A 14270-nucleotide genomic window follows, 5' to 3' on the forward strand; every position below is an offset into this window, starting at 1 on the left:
CTTCCCCTGTGCGTTTGGTAGTGGTTGTCAAGCAAGTGAGCGATGTAGTACTTTTCCGTTGTTTGTAGCTAGTGCAGTAATATCCACAAGGACGGGTTACGACTCATTTGTGGCCCAAAACCAGACGCTAGCTTTGAAGTGGGACCGGTTTATCCGGTTTGAAGCGAGCGGATTGGAGTATGGGAAATGTGCGCACGTCTACTGTTATGCGATGCTCATTTCTGAATAAATGTGGATTTACTTCACTATATCGCTATTGGATTAGCTGACCCTCCCTCGGGCCGGTGAAACGGCCTCTCCCTCTGAAGGCCTCTCCTTGGCTCTTCCTTGACTTTCGGCATAAAAAAATAAAAATTCTGATCAGTTTTATGTAATAACTCGAAAAAATTGAAAGGTAAGGTGTAACTTTGCATTGGGACTTTTGATGCGTATTCTAATGCAAATCCATATGTTACATGTGATTACGTTTATGCTACCTACCCTTTAAACATGTGAGGAGAATAACATGTTTTCACCTCACATGTGAATTGAAGATGGAATTTGCCTTTTCACAGGTGAAAAACTTTCACCTGTGAAAATCCATTGCACCTTTTAACATGACCGCCATACAGCCGAGTTGCGTCATCACATTTCCTTTTGCGTTATGTGAAATGTTGCTCTGATTATTATCCCTTAGAACTACAGCTCTGTTTCTTCCTCCTCTCCCTCATCTCTCTCTCTCTCCCCCTTCTTTCTCTGAGGAGATGGAAACTCAGTCTGTGTGGTCGGTTCGAGACCAAGCTCGGGCAGACTCTGGGCGTCTGTGTGTGGCTGCGCTGCTTGGCAGGGCTGAGCCGAACCTCGTCTCTCCCTCCCTCTGGCTTTGTAAAGGAACCAGACCAGAGAGCAAAGCCACAGCACCGAGAGAGACGCCATTAAAATTACATTTTAAGTCATTTAGCAGACGCTCTTATCCAGAGCGACTTACGGTGCATACATTTTTCATACTGGTCCCCCGGTGGGAAACGAACCCACAACCCTGGCGTTGCAAGCGCCGTGCTCTACCAGCTGAGCTACACGGGGACTATGAAATACAACTGGTTGCCGCTGGGACACTTGAGGCTATTGGAGTGAAACATAATGCTGTAGCTTCTGCTGCTTACTAACCATGCTTAAAGCAGTACATGCCAAAAACAAGCCTTATTTTTCCTCTCTTTGACCCGGACGAGGGTTGCAAAGCTACCGGTAATTTACTAAAGTTACCGGAATCTTCAGTCATTTTGGTAATTAACAGAACAATCTATTGGAACTTTGGTCATTTATACTTGAATAACTTAAAATATGTTTTATTAATATATAGTATTCAATTGTTTAATGTCCATGAGTTTCTAGTGGATAGACCATATGGTTCAAAAGAATATAGCCTGATTAATGAAATAAGCATCTAATCAACAAGGGCATTATTTTTATATTAACTCTGCAACTCGTCCAACTATTGATTTTTTTCACAACTGCCACCAGTTTGATGCCAAAACATTGACAACAAATACATACTGACATTGATAAATAGAAAATAGATAAACTTGTAAAGGATATTCATGCTGAACCCCTCATATTAAACACCACATGGTATTCACTAAGTTGATGGTTTATATTTAGGATGATGTTTTACAGCTTTTGTCATTCAATTTTTTATTTTAAAATCATCTTATTTAACTATTTCATATATTTTACATGCGATAAGGCCAGAGATAATTACAGACACCTGTGATAATCTGAAGTACCCAAACGGGCCACTAGATGTCTTGTGATAGATTACATAAAATCCTTGAAAGATACCAAAATTCTGGCAGTTCACTGGTAAACTCTGAAAGTTTCCAGTAATACAGTGCATTTGGAAAGTATTCAGACCCCTTTTACTTTTTCCACATTTTGTTACGTTACAGCCTTATTCTAAAATGGATTAAATAAATAAAAGTCCTCATCAATCTACACACAATACCCCATAATGACAAAGCGAAAACAGGTTTTTAGAAATGTTTGCAAATGTAAAAAAAAAAAAATTAGACTTGAAATTGAGCTCAGGTGCATCCTGATTCCATTGATCGTCCTTGAGATGTTTCTACAACTTGATTGGAGTCCACCTGTGGTAAATTCAATTGATTGGACAATGATTTGGAAAGGGACACACCTGTCTATATAAGGTCCCACAGTTGACAGTGCATGTCAGAGCAAAAACCAAGCCATGAGGTCGAAGGAATTGTCCGTAGAGCTCCGAGACAGGATTGTGTCGAGGCACATATCTGGGGAAGGGTACCAAAACGTTTCTGCAGCATTGAAGGCCCCCAAGAACACAGTGGCCTCCATCATTCTAAAAGGAAGAAGTTTGGAACCACCAAGACTCTTCCTAGAGCTGGCCGCCCGGCCAAACTGAGCAATCGGTGGAGAAGGGCCTTAGTCAGGGAGGTGACCAAGAACCCGATAGCCACTCTGACAGAGCTCTAGAGTTCCTCTGTGGAGATGGGATAACCTTCCAGAAGGACAACCAGCTCTGCAGCACTCCACCAATCAGGCCTTTATGGTAGAGTGACCAGACGGAAGCCACTCCTCAGTAAAAAAGCACATGACAGTCGGCTTGGAGTTTGCCAAAAAGCACCTAAAGGACTCTCAGACCATGAGAAACAGGATTCTCTGGTATGATGAAACCAATATTGAACTCTTTGGCCTGAATGCCAAGCGTCATGTCAGGAGGAAACCTGGCACCATCCCTACGGTGAAGCATGGTGGTGGCAGCATCATGCTGTGGGGATGTTTTTCAGCGGCAGGGACTGGGAGACTGGTCAGGATCGAGAGAAAGATTAACAGAGCAAAGTACATTGAGCTGCCAAAGGTGCTTCAACAAAGTACTGAGTAAAGGGTCTGAATACTTATATATGTTTTTAATTTGTAATACATTTGCAAAAATTTCTAAAAACCTGTTTTTGCTTAGTCATTATGGGGTATTGTGTGTAGATTGATGAGGGGGAAAAAAACAATTTAATCAATTTCAGACTTAAGGCTGTAACGTAACAAAATGATGAAAAAGTCAAGAGGTCTAAATACTTTCCGAATGCACTGTATACCCTCCCTTTGCAACCCCTAACCCTGACTAAACTCTTAGCTTACTAACAATGCTTAAAGGCCGAGTGCAGACAAAAACAATATTTTCCTCTGTTTTATATACACTAAGTGTACAAAACATAAAGAACACCTCTTTCCATGACATAGACGGACCAGGTGAATCCAGGTGAAAGTTATGATCCCTTATTGATGTCCCTTGTTAAATCCACTTCAATTAGTGTAGATGAAGGGGAGGAGACAGGTTAAATAAAGATGTTTAAGCCTTGAGACAATTGAGACATGGATTGGGTATGAGTGCCATTCAGAGGGTGAATGGGCAAGACAAAATATTTAAGTGCCTTTGAACAGGGTATGGTAGTAGGTGCCAGGCGCACCGGTTTGAGTGAAGAACTGCAACGCTGCTGGGTTTTTCACTCTCAACAGTTTCACCCAAAGGACATCCAGACAACTTGACACGTCTGGGGGAAGCATTGGAGTCAACATGGGCCAGCATCCCTGTGGAACCTTGTAGAGTCCATGCCCCGATTAATTAAGACTGTTCTAAGGGCAAAAGGGGGGCGTGCAACTCAATACCAGGAAGCTGTTCTTAATGTTCTGTACACTCAGTATATATTTCCACACTATGAGGTTGGAAAAATACTGTGAAATTGTGAAAATGATGATAATGCCGTTTTAGTGTAAGAGATGTTTGAAAAGACCGCCTGAAATTGCAGCCTGTTTTGGTTGGATGGAGTTTTGGCCTGCCTGGCGATATCACCAGGCGGTATAAGTTAATAGACCAATAAAAAAAAGAGTTTCAAACCTCTCTGCAAATAACAGCTAGTTTTCAGGTTACATATCCCTCCCATTAGGCTCGCAATTAGGCCCCTCACTCAGACCACTCCCAGACTCCAAGCTAAATTCTTCCTTGAGAAATTACTCTTTGCTAAGTAGCTATGTATGTTTCTTTTTGACCATTTTAATTTAAAACAATCACAGTAAGGTACTAAATTGTTGCCCAGAAATGACTTGACATTGAGATAAAAATGGCTGCATTGGGTCTTTAAAGCAGTAGCAGCACAAGCCAGACACAACAGCTTTATTTGTCCTTGACTGACTCTTGCTCGTTCTCTCTCCCCCTATTTTTTTTCCCTCCCTCTTTTCTTGTTTTTTTAAAGTTAAATCGAACCAACTTTCCACCTTCTAATGCATCTCTCACTTCTTTCCTCTTAGCTCTGGAATCTCAGACATCAAAATAAAAAGCATCAACAGTTTGACAAAAGGATGAAAACATGCAGTGAGTACTGACCTTGAAGGCATATTTCCTGTTGATGTGGTCGTCGACAGACAGCATAGATATATGAAAGCTAGGCAGGAGGATGCTGCCGAGGATACCCTCCTCTTTCTCATCTGAAGAAAATAAAAACCGGAAACAAACATGAGTTGCATTTCCTATGCAGAACATCGTTTAACCTTCTTCAGAAGTTTTTTTTTTTTATATATAGCAGCTACTGTTGCTGTGAAACAGATCCCTCTTCCTGAACAGGAAGATTAGGTGATTAAGGTAAGGTTAACCTCTTCCTGAACAGGAGGATTAGGCCATAAGGATAGTTCAAACTACCAAGGTCCTACATGTTTGAAATGTCTTTTAAGACTGTTCATAGCAAAATGAGTATTAGAGGGCTTATGTGACGTATTACAGGACTTCATGTGACAAGTTCAACACCATGTTCAATCCCCCATCCCAGAATCTATGGAACTCTAGCCTGGTCCCACATCTGTTTGTGCGGTCTTGTGTCCCAATGAACGGTTAGCTTTACAACACAGACAGATGTGGGACCAAAGGATTGACAGCCGTCCCATATAGATTGCAAAATAGTTGGGAAGAGATTTTTGACGTGCCGATTCCATGGCATAGTGTTTATGAACTGATACACAAAACGACGCCGGATTCAAAACTTAGAATTGTTCAATTTAAATTATTATACAAAATTCTTGCTACCAATAGAATATTATTTATATGGGGGATACAATCTTCCCAGCTCTGCAGGTTTTGCTGCGAAGAGACCCGAATCACTAGATCATTTGTTTTGATACTGTCTATTTGTGGCTTGTTTTTGGTCACAGGTCCAGGAATGGCTGAAGGATTGCAATATTTACCTGGAGCTAACCCTCGCGGATAGCACTACTGGGTGATCTGAAAAGTCATAGTCAATCGATCAATAATATAATAATACTTTTAGCAAAAATGTTTATTTTCAATTTACAATCTGTAGAAACAATGACAATAGAAGGGTTCAGAACTTTTGTGAAACATCACAGTACAGTTGAGAAATATATGGAAAATAGAAATCCAATATGGATGGTGTTAAGACATAGATGGGAGGTGTTGAATGGAGCTGAAGGATGGGACTAATAACAACTAACAACAACTAAAAACAGCAAGATAACTAATGTAGGGCATGCTGTGTCCATAATAAGTATATAGGTTATAGGTTGAGAGCTTTTGTGAAGGAGCACAGTAGGAGAGATTTGGCATATAGAAGCAAACCGGATGGACATCATGAAAATGATCTGAGAGGTTGAGGGTAGAGGAAGTTCGGGAGCAAAAACAAACAACATAGAATTATTGTAAAATTGACTGTGTCCATAAAATGTATATAGTATGTATAAGCTGGAAGTAGAGGCCTAAGCATTGCTGTTCACTAGTTTACTCCAATTAGGGAAGGGGTGGTGCGGTTGGAAAGTAAATGGAAATATCTATTTTTAAAGCATCTGTATATATATGTATGTATATGTATTTATATGTATATACAGTTGAAGTCGGAAGTTTACATACACTTAGGTTGGAGTCATTAAAACTCGTTTTTCAACCACTCCACAAATGTCTTGTTAACAAACTATAGTTTTGGCAAGTCGGTTAGGACATCTACTTTGTGCATGACACAAGTAATTTTTCCAACAATTGTTTACTGACAGATTATTTCACTGTATCACAATTCCAGTGGGTCAGAAGTTTACATACACTAAGTTGACTGTGCCTTTAAACAGCTTGGAAAATTCTAGAAAATGATGTCATGCCTTTAGAAGCTTTTGACAGGATAATTTACATAATTTGAGTCCATTGGAGATGTACCTGTGGATCTATTTCAAGGCCTCCTTCAAACTCAGTGCCTCTTTGCTTGACATCATGGGAAAATCAAAAGAAATCAGCCAAGAACTCTGAAAAGAAATGGTGGACCTCCACAAGTCTGGTTCATCCTTGGAAGCAATTTCCAAATGCCTGAAGGTACCACGTTCATTAATATGTCATTTAGCAGACGCTTTTATGCAAAGTGACTTACAGTCATGTGTGCATACATTTCTACATATGGGTGGTCCCGGGGATCGAACCCACTACCCTGGCGTTACAAGCGCCATGGTCTACCAATTGAGCTCCAGAGGACCAATTGAGCTACATCTGAACAACAGCAAAGGACCTTGTGAAGATGCTGGAGGAAACAGGTACAAAAGTATCTATATCCACAGTAAAACAAGTCCTATATCGACATAACCTGAAAGGCCGCTCAGCAAGGAAGAAGCCACTGCTCCAAAACCACCATAAAAAAGCCAGACTACGGTTTGCAAGCCGAAGAACACCATCCCAACCGTGAGGCACGGGGGTGGCAGCATCATGCTGTGGGGGTGCTTTTCTGCAGGAGGGGCTGGTGCACTTCATAAAATAGATGGCATCATGAGGAAGGAAAATTATGTGGATATATTGAAGCAACATCTCAAGACATCAGTCAGGAAGTTAAAGCTTGGTCGCAAATGGGTCTTCCAAATGGACAATGACCCCAAGCATGCTTTCATAAGTTGTGGCAAAATGGCTTAAGGACAACAATGTCAAGCTATTGGAGTGGCCATCACAAAGCCCTGACCTCAATCTTATAGAACATTTGTGGGCAGAACTGAAAAACGTAGTGCGAGCTAGGGAGGCCTATAAACCTGACTGCACAAAGTAGATGTCCTAACCGACTTGCCAAAACTATAGTTTGTTAACAAGACATTTGTGGAGTGGTTGAAAAAAACGAGTTTTAATGACTCCAACCTAAGTGTATGTAAACTTCAGACTTCAACTGTATATATTTGTGAGAGAAAAAAAAAACATGGGGGGATTGGAAGTGATGCTGACAATTACATTGATGGAAGTTACAATCTATCTGCAATATTAAAGCTGATCTAACCCCCCCCCCCCCAAAAAAATAAAAAAATAAAATAACTGATGTGGGACCAGGCTAATAACAAATCTGTACAAGAACAAAACATCCTGACACAACATGTACATAGCTGAGAGGAACACCAGGAAAAAGAAAGGAATGCTGCGGTTGTCCCCATATAAACAAGTCAGCAACAGTCCTGGTCAGAAGAGAAGAGAACAACAGGACCCAGTGACAGGGAGGAAAGAGATTAGCATCTGTCCATTGATTCAACCCCAGCAGAGAGATAACTCTCACTAAGCCTTATTATGTCCAGCTGAGAGACCATACTGGGTGGAAGTGGACGTGTGTGTTGTGTGTGTTTTCTGTGAGGCACAAGCTACAGGAAGCCTAGATGCTACCACCCTCGACCACATCCACCCAGCCTACAGGGGCTGTTGCTCAAGTCTCCACACTGAATCATTGAACAAACAAATAAACAAACACAATTCAAACTAAGACAGTTATGCAAAAGAACAACACGGTCAGGGGCTCCGCATTGCAACACAACCCTGGCTAGTTTTTAAAGTGTTACAGGGTGTGCTATGGAGAGAGTTTAGAGAGCGAGAAAGAGACAGAAAGAAAGAGAGAAAGAAAGAAAGAAAGAAAGAAAGAAAGAAGAGAGAGAAAGAAAGAAAGAGAGAAAGAAAGAAAGAGAGAAAGAAAGAAAGAAAGAGAGAAAGAAAGAAAGAGAGAAAGAAAGAAAGAAAGAAAGAAAGAAAGAAAGAAAGAAAGAAAGAAAGAAAGAAAGAAAGAAAGAAAGAAAGAAAGAAAGAAAGAAAGAAAGAAAGAGAGAGAAAGTTGAGATAGGGTTGAGACTTCCTTTTGAGTAGGTTGTATGTAGAGCGAGGCTGAGACGTGGAGAAGGTGAGGTAGCTGAACTCTGTGTGACCTCTAGTTGGTACCATCCCATACAGAAAAGGAAGTAGGAATAAGGCTGGCTGTCCTTCAGCTCCCACTGAGAGGCTCCAGGATGGATTTGTTTCCTCCAGCCTGTTCTACCCTTCTCTCCCTCTCAGCCTCTTTCTCTCTCTCTCCATCCCTCCGCCTCCTCTCCAACCTTCCTCCCCCTTCGGCTCTCCTCTGATTTATTCACTAACACATGCAGTCACACATTTGACAAGGGCCCGTAGTGCACTATGTATGGAATAGGGTGCCATTTGGAGCGCAGCCATACTGTATGTACAGGATATGACCTGCTGCTGTTCAAAGGCTTCATTGTGTTTGATGTAACGTTATCTACACTACATCCTCAAACACCTCGATAACACAAAGACACATGCAAGGATATTGTTTGTGGACTTTAGATCCGCATTTAATACCGTCATCCCAGAACTGCTACAACACAAACTCTCCCAGCTGAACGTGTCCAGCTCCATCTGTCAGTGGATCACTGACTTCCTGACCAACAGCGTGCAACACGTGAAGCTGGGAAAACTTATTTCGGACTCTTTATCCTGCAGCACTGGAGCAACGCAAGGATTCGTGCTCTCACCTCTACTCACTCTACACCAGGGATCATCAACTAGATTCAGTCGCGTGACGATTTTTTCTTGAGCAGATGGTCCGGTGGCCAGAACATAATTACAAATAATTTGTAGACTGCAAATTTACCCCAAGAAGCCCAAAGAGATATATTTGACTAAAACATAATTTTGAACCTTGCTTACATTGTATACGATCACGTACACTGAGTATACCATACATTAGAAACACCTTCCTAATATTTAGTTGTGCACCCCCCCACCACCCTTTTTGCCATCAGAACAGCTTCAATTTGTCAGGGCATGGACCCATGTTGATGCCAATGCTTCCCACAGTTGGCTGGATATCCTTTGGGTGATGGACCATTCTTGATACACACAGGAAACTGTTGAGCGTGAAAAACCCAGCAGTGTTGCAGTTCTTGACACAAACCGGTTGGCCTGGCACCTACTACCATGCCCCGTTCAAAGGCACTTAAATATTTTGTCTTGCCCATTCACCCTCTGAATGGCACACTTACACAATCCATGTCTCAATTGTTTCAAGGCTTAACAATCCTTCATTAACCTGTATTTGCTTCATCTACACTGATTGAAGTGGATTTAACAAGTGACATCAATAAGGGATCATAGCTTTCACCTGGATTCACCTGGTCAGTCTATGTCATGGAAAGAGCAGGTGTTCCTAATGTTTTGTACACTCAGTGTATATCTCTCTATTATGCATGGGAATACTTTGGAAAGGATTTCCCAAATTAAAATCAATTGGAGCTGATTTCCTGGTGTTTTTACACTATTTTATGTCCAACAATTTAAAACAATTCAATAAAATAACTTGTTTTGTTTTTTTGTTGTTCAGAAAACTTTGGGGGATCCTGCTCTACACCAATGACTGCACCTTCAACAACACATCTGACAATCTACTCAAGTTTGCAGATGACACCACTCTGGTCAGTGTCATCACTGATGGTGATGAGTCCGTGTACCATGGAGAGGTCGACCGACCGGTGGCCTGGTGCAGTCAAAATAACCTGGAACTCAACACATACAAAACTGTGGAGATGGTGGTTGACTTCAGACCCCCCCCCAGATTGATGGCTCAGCTGTTAGCACGGCTGAATCATCCAAATTCCGGCAGAACATCGTCTCCCACAACTTCAAGTGGGAGGACAACATCACAGCAGTCAACAAGCCACACCAGCTGAGGTGCTACTTGCAGCAGCTGAAAAAAACCTCAAAATCTATCAGTCAATCCTGATCCGGTTTTTACGCATCATTCGTTGAGTCCATCTTTACCTCCTACATCACCGTCTGGTTTCAGTCTGCGTCTGCCCGCTCCAAGTGCAGCCTGCGACGCATTCACCTGTCTGCAGACTGGGCCATCGGCTGCCACCTGCCCTCCATCGAGGTCCTACACGACTCCATGGCAAGGAAGCGTGCAGGAAAGATCATCTCTTTCCCTCTATCTCCGTCAGTTTCTCAGTCCAGATTGGGGGTTTTCTGTTCATAAACAGAATGATTCAAATGGGGCTTCCTCCTTCTCTCATAGTGTCCAGCCAATAGGGAACAGGAACACTCCGTGTGCTACTGGCAAGCTATGAACTGGGCTCTCCATTTGATCTGCTATTGACTGAATTCTCTCTCTCTCTCTCGCTCTCTACAAATGGTCAGATCCATTAAATATTGACACAGCTGTTCAGAGAGAGTTTGAGAGTCTGTCATGAGCCCTCTCACTCCACCGGGTTACCACCTTAATTGGTTTCCACTATCTTCCACTCTGCTCACCTCTCTCTCTCTACTCAGCCTAACTAGCTCCACCTGTCCCTGCTCTGCTCGGCTCTAATTACTCTGCCAGCTGCGCTGCATTACCCACTAACCTCTCCCAGTATATTAGGCCCTGTCTTTCAGCTCTCCGGTGTCAGATCGTCTGCAAGCTCACACCCGGAACCTGTTTGCTCGCGCTTCTGGCTCACCCTGGTTTTGTGACCCCGGACCTGCCTGTTTTTGGGATACTCTTCTGCCTCAGGAGATCCAGACCTGCTTCTGCCATTACGACTCCTGACTACTCTTCAATCCCGGTAACTCTGACCAGCCTTCTGCCTTGCTACTACGTATTTTGGATTTCCCTTGAACTGTACTGCTGCCTGGTTTCATTCCGCCCCGTTGTGTCTGTGTTTCCTCCCCCCCCCCCCCAGGACTTCTGGACCACCAACCACCGGCGTCATCGGACGCTTCGCTGCCACTGGGGGGAGGCACAGACCCAGCACATCGGACGGGATAACTCCTGGAGCCTTCACTCACTCCCTACATCCCTTTCCCCTTAAGTTTAAATAAACTTTCTGGTGTGACGCAATTGTGGTCCTCTTGTCGTCTGTCTGAACCGTGACAGAGTCTCTCTCCTCCCAAAAAGGCCACACTGGCAGTAAAGCAATGATCCAGGTTAAGTAGCTACAGTACAGAAGGTCCTTTTCACACTACTAATTCGAGCCGAGCCGAGCCAAACCAAGCTGTACTGGGCTGGCCTGGTTACGCATCCACCATAGTTGCTGGAGCTGTGCTGCAAAAGGACAATGTAGAAAGAAGATATCAGAGCCAGTACCATACGATTGGGGACGGCACTGTGAGTGTGAATCAAGCATTGGTCTGCTGTTGGCTCTAGAGACTAGCCGTAACTGTGGCCTGGAGCCCATCCAGACAGATAGCTGCTCTCTTTGTGTGGACATACATCATTTCTGCTGAGCACTATGACGACAAGTCTGTGTTATTTCTGATGTCTGTCTGCTTCCCCTGTCCTGTCACACTCCCTCCGCTTTCCCTTTCAGTCCCTGACAGACAGACAAAACCCTGGGAGGCGAGCAGTGCAAAATGCTGTGGCCAGACAGACATGGGGGTGTGGGGGGAGGGGGGAGTTTACCCGTCGGCAGAGCGAAGTACTGGCATAGAGGTCATGAACTCTGTGCCCCCCCCATCGAAGCGCTTGACTGACTTCTGCCATTGTCGAGTGTGTGTCTGTGTGTGCATGCATGCGTTACAAAGCTCTGCTATAAACACGGAGACATGGCTAAATGGCAGCATCACAACACCAGGAAGCAATGAAAGTCACACCACAGGTGACCATAGGCCTTGTTGTTAATAGATTCAAGACACCATGAACAAAATGTCACTTCTGTATCACAAATCACAGATTCCCTTTCAGTCGGTTCACTCCAATGCAACATGGGAAAAACCCGCCTTCGGGAATCAAGGTTGTACAGACTGGGCGATATGGCCTAAAAATCCTATCTCTATTTTTTTCAAATGTATGGGAGATTCACAATTTACATATTTCAATATTTTTTTTAGTTTTCTCTAAATAAGCTTTGTTGTACACTTAAAGGTAAAATACACTGCATATATTATAATGAATTCAGGGTGTGTGAAATTATACCTAGGCTAAATATAGGTCTTCCACAGCCATAAGACCCACTCATAATTGTATTATTTTATCAAAATAATTTAACCTGCTTTTTTTTTGCAATAATCACTGATCTGGCTTTCAAGTCTGTCTATGAAAATGCAAACACAAATTTAACCAGAACCATGCATAATGCACATTAATTAATAATGATTAACTTCTTGTAGAGGAATTATAGAAAATAAACAGGTCTCATAAACCATTTCTCAAGCACAAGCCCACGTGCTAGTGAGTAGCCAGCTAATATTTATACTTCAAGTTTAGCCAACGTGGATCTATAATTCAAAACAGTTGAATTGTTATGAACACACCCTTCTGTCCGTCTCCAACTGTTTGAACAGCATGCTAGCCTGTCCACTTTGTTCAGATGTTGAAATCAAGTGGCCGTACTTATTTCTCAGAATGAGAACGAGTTTCCAATTCCTTCTATAATTGTGTTTTATACTTATTGCACATTTATAAAACACAGACTAGACAGCAAGTATAACAGTCTGTGGCTAAAATGCTGTTAGTGGTACGTGGTGCCACAATGCTGCGCATGACAAACTGAGCATTAATATTCCAGAATAAATGTTAATTGATACTCCTGTTTTACTAGTGTCTGCTCTGAGCGCAATTTGAGGAGTTTAGACATAAAAAGGGTATCATTAGAAAGGTGAACTTCTCCTCTATTACAGTAAAATAATGTCTCAATGTGTTTCGGGTGTCCATATGACCGATTCTATTGGACCAAACCTCAAATGCAAATAGCGAGTCAAAAACCGCCAGTCAGAAAGGGAGAAGTGATCTCTCAACTTTGTTGGCGTGAGTGGCAGGGGGAGGGGCTTGGTGTGTCTGTGGAAACAGAGAGGAAGAGACGAAGCGAGAGGTTTCACTCTCGCCAAAATCTGTCCAAAATAAGCCCAATGTGTTTCTATGGGCTTATTTTTTTGGACCTAAGCTTGTCGCCTGCCTTCCTCCTTTGGGACAACGACCCCCGTTGTTAGGACGGAGACATGAGCATCTCGTCATTATATACAGATCTCTGTGTAAACGGGAGCGAAGGAAATGAGACCAAAATGAAGCGGACATAAACGCTCATAAAAATTTTAAATAAACGTTGATATACTTGCAATACAGGCATTTGGAATATCGCACAAAAATATACATTCATATTAATCAAATTAATTTGATATATTGCCTGTCATCTCTGTTTGGTGTTTAGATAAAGGTACATGGACATCACTAACCTCTGTAGTAGTAAGAGGCACATATCTGACAGCACGAACCACCTCTTCTTCCAGAGCTTCATCCCGTGCTGTCCTGAAACAACAAAGGACCACAGAAACAGACAGTCACAACAAACGATGTCTTTATGGGGACATAAACCCCCCCCCCAAAAAAAATATTTGGGACCCCCAAAATATTTCACAATTTTTGTTGTAGCCCTGAACTAGTTTTTCTTTCAACAGGTCCAAGGCTTGATAAAATAGTTGAATATTTGGAATGGCTGTGGATCCCCAAGGAGAGGTTTGAGAAACTTGCACACCTTCTGTGGACAATAACTTTATTGATGCTGGTTAGCAACAAATATAAAAAGACAATGTCTTCGTTGTTGAGATTTTCAGTAGTAGGAAGTATTTGTGCTGAGTCACTCGTTCTAGGATCACCAGACAGCCATATGCTGTTCAGAGGTACGTAGGATTTAGTTTGTGGTACAAGATAAAGAATACAAAATAAAGGCCTGTTGTACACTCCAGATAAGATTACAAGGAAAACAGCCTTCCCCTAAGACAATATTGTATTGTTCTGTATTGTTCACAGACACACATACACACCAGTGGAGGCTGCTGAGGGGAGGACGGCTCATAATAATGGCTGGAACGGAGCAAATGGGATGGCATCAAACAAATGGAAACCATGCGATTGATATATTTGATACCATTCCACCTATTCCGCTCCAGTCATTACCACGAGCCTGTTCTCCCTCATTAAGGTGAACATACAGTACCAGTCAAAAGTTTGGACACACCTACT

General features: G+C 42.5%; 1 long non-coding RNA gene across 1 annotated transcript in view; it reads right to left on the minus strand.

The window, feature by feature from the left end:
- The window catches only part of LOC123489870, a 15125-nt gene extending 1582 nt beyond the window's left edge, over positions 1 to 13543 (minus strand). Inside the window, exons 1-2 of the long non-coding RNA XR_006660719.1 lie at positions 13484 to 13543; positions 4388 to 4488 (exon numbers count right to left, since the gene is read on the minus strand). This is a non-coding gene — a long non-coding RNA (uncharacterized LOC123489870). The remainder of the gene's footprint in view (positions 1 to 4387; positions 4489 to 13483) is intronic.
- Positions 13544 to 14270: the final 727 nt, after the last annotated feature.

This window comes from Coregonus clupeaformis, unplaced genomic scaffold, assembly GCF_020615455.1.
Source record: "Coregonus clupeaformis isolate EN_2021a unplaced genomic scaffold, ASM2061545v1 scaf3389, whole genome shotgun sequence".
Taxonomy (NCBI): domain Eukaryota; kingdom Metazoa; phylum Chordata; class Actinopteri; order Salmoniformes; family Salmonidae; genus Coregonus; species Coregonus clupeaformis.